This window comes from Aplysia californica, unplaced genomic scaffold (genome assembly GCF_000002075.1).
Source record: "Aplysia californica isolate F4 #8 unplaced genomic scaffold, AplCal3.0 scaffold00691, whole genome shotgun sequence".
NCBI classification, from domain to species: Eukaryota; Metazoa; Mollusca; class Gastropoda; order Aplysiida; family Aplysiidae; genus Aplysia; species Aplysia californica.
The window spans coordinates 95,248-98,727 of record NW_004797961.1 but is presented as its reverse complement, the minus strand read 5'-3'; positions in this window follow the sequence as shown (position 1 = coordinate 98,727).

Genomic DNA, 3,480 nt, shown 5'->3' with positions numbered 1-3,480 from the left:
AATAATTAATTATGATATGAACAGCTTCGGCAAATGGGTTAGCACTACTTCAACAAGTGGGTGCACCCACTTCAGCAAACGGGTCAGGAAAGAATCTTCAGCGGAAAGAAAGAGAGTTAGGAGTCTGAATTCGGATACTGTTTCATTGAAAATTATCCATTTATCCTTATAGATTATCAGGATTTTGCCCACCTCTAGCTTCCACCCCTAGCACCTCCTACTGGTATAATAAGCACAGCCAACCAATGCTACCCCTCCCGTGCATGCAACAACGATTCGTTCTTGGAACTTTTTATTTTTCTTGGCATGCTGTACTACCAGGGCGGCAGTCATTGGTCAAATTCTATACGTTCTTATACTACCGTCTAGGTCAAATTAATTGTACGACAGATTCCGGGCTGAAACGCCCCTCGAGCAGTGAACTTGTGAGATTTTACACGTACGCGGAGGGGGTCAAAGATCGCTTGTCCGATCAGTCAGCACCAAGAACCTTACTGTCACCTCCTTGATCAGCACACGCTATGGGTCAGCAAGAAACAGTATCGAGAACTTCCCACCTGGCGAGTGGAATCCTAGCGGCTCTGACTGAGTGACAGCGGCAAACGTCAGTCTTTTCATCAATCCGCTACCCGTCATCATCATCATCATCATCATCATCATCAGTGCCTTTCACCCCTGGCAGGGTATATAGGCCACATAAAGCTCCTTTCATTTATCTCTGTCGTGGGCCATCCTTCCCAGCTCGTTCCAAGTGAGCTTCATCTCTCTCATGCCTATTTCCACACATCTCCTCCATGTTTCCCGTGGCCTAAACCTGCCTCGTGCTCCCCGTGGGTTCCACTGCAGCGACTGTCTTGTGATGTTTCCACTGTGCTTTCTGAAGGTGTGTCCCATCCATCGCCACTTTCGTAGTCCTATTTCTACTTTTATACAGAAACACACACAACCCGCTACCAGTGCTTGAATCTAATAAGGGCAACTGACCAATCAAAAAATAGAAACGATGATTGAACGTCTCCTTTGTTATTTCCCCTCAAAGCCCTACCAATCAATATTATTACATTATGACTGGCATAACCAACCACCCATCCCCTGTATCTGGTTTGTACAACATAGCCTACACATTATGTAACAGCATCATGTAGGGGAGCAGGCTGCTTTTATCTTGACTATCGGAATGAACCAGCCGAGTGGGATACAACTTTCTTCCAGCAGAGAAACGAAGATATTCATTAACAATTTTTTGAAAAGCTCCCCATATGGGAATCGTTCATCCGGCCTTGCCAAGATGATCTTGCAAGGCAGCGTCCAAGGAAAAAGGAGAAGAGGCAGACCGAAGAAGAGTTGGGAAGACATCATCAAGGGATGGACAGGCCTGGAACCCAAAAACACGCTCAGAAAAGCTGAAGACCGGAAGGAGTGGAGGAAGCTGGTGGCCAAATCTTCAAAATAAAGCGCCCCGACGGACATCCAGGCTACGGGATGGGTGAAGGTAAAGGTGATACGGGAATCGAACTCATGTCTTCTGTGTGCGGGGGCACGAAGTGCCTCACCGCTACACGACAAGCACCGACAGGCGTTTAGTGCATATCAGTATGTTAACATAGATCTATGTGTCAAGACGCGGTGGTATCAGGCGCTCGTAAATTTTTGGGCATGTTGAGTTATTGGTATCATCCTAACGCTTTTTTGTTTGTCCATCTTTCTATGAAAAAATACGCATGTATAGAGCTATATATTATATTGAACCGAAGTCGAGACATTTGCAATTGAATGAGGTGGGGGTAACCTTGTTTCTGGGGGTAAAATTAGCGAGAAAATGGCCGTCAAAGTTTGATAACTTCCAAAGCTTGAGAGCCCTTGGAAACTGAAAATTTACATTTTTCTGTGCCTTTATTCCATGTTTCCCAGCAAAATGCACGCACAAATATATTTTTAAGGGCATATAAGGTGTTGAGACAAAAAAAACCCCCTAAAAAACGACCCAAAAAAATTCTATAAAATTGCCAAGCCGATGAAAAAATGTCGGTATCTTCGATGTCATTATTTTGACGAGCGGCTGATTCCACCGCGATATCTCACATATGTAACATGAAGAAACACACGGTTGTTTCAAGTAGGACACATTGTCATTGTACTCATTGCCATCAGACTTGACAGATAACAGCAACAATGTTTTTTGGATACTAGGCGCGACACTTCTGCTCACGAAGAGCGCTGACACAAGTACATTATATACGAAACTAACAAACCAAAAACAAACAACCCCCCCCCCCAAAAAAAAACAACAACAACCCCAACCCCAAAGAACAAAAACCAAAAAAAAACCCTACATGTTCATGTATGCCTTGTGCACGATATTTTATTTTCATTGTGTTTTTCAAATGTTTCAGGACATGGTGGAATCAGGCGCTCGTCAATTTTTGGGCATATTGAAGTATTTGTATAATCTACTAGCCTGGTTCTTTTTTGTCTTGCTTTGGGCGAAAATAAATATTCATCTATCTTGAATAGAAGTGGAGATATTTGGTATTGAATGTAGTGGGGTGTCCTGGTTTCAGACGTAAAATTAACAAACAAATGTCCGCCAAAGTGTGCCGCCTGTCATAGCTAGAGAGTCCTTAAATTGGAAGCTGAAAAATTGCACATTTTGTGTCTTTAATCAACTTTTCCCAGTAAAAGCCACTCAGAAATATGTTTTTAAGCGGGCCTAAAAGGCGTTGAACCATTTTTTTTTTAATCGAAAAAAAATTCCCAAACCGGTGGGAAAATGCCGGTTTCTTTGGTTTCTTTATTTTGACGAGCGCCTGGTCTCACCACGATGCCTCACAATAAATGTAGGCCCGACGGTAAAAACCGATTTGTTCTGTACCAGCAATGCACCTACCTACATGGGGTGAAGAGCTCTCCCGTCGAACACTTGTGTGTGTTTCCAAGCGCTTGTTGAGAGATGAGATAAACTGAGATAAACTCCCCAAACGTCGTTACATTATTAGAATTGTGTTGTGCAACATCACATTATTATTATAATATAAACCACAGTGCACTGTGGATTGCTCACGATAAGAGATTCATGATTTATTTTATCAGCAATACTGGACACGTGCACCATGGTCACAAGACATTGTACTGTTTTTTTTCCTTTCTTTTTTTTCTTTCTCAGTTGTTTTATTTTTGGTGGTACAGATAATAAACCAGGTGACACAGCAAAGCTTTTCTTCCCCTCTTTATTAAGCCCACTAGCTTCAGAATTGATGTGTAGTCGTTGAGTTTGTGCGATTCTAGTATTACTGACTATCGTTTTGTGGGATTCTCCGAGAGAAAGATGTGGAGGTTGGTGGCTTTGTCCTGCCTGGTGGCTACAGTGTGGAGCTCTCCGGTACAAGAGTCGCTGGTCTGGGAGTCGGAGAAGGGAGGTTCGTATTCTGTGGTCAAGCACAGTGATAGTGATATTGATAGTGATGATGATGATAATAATAA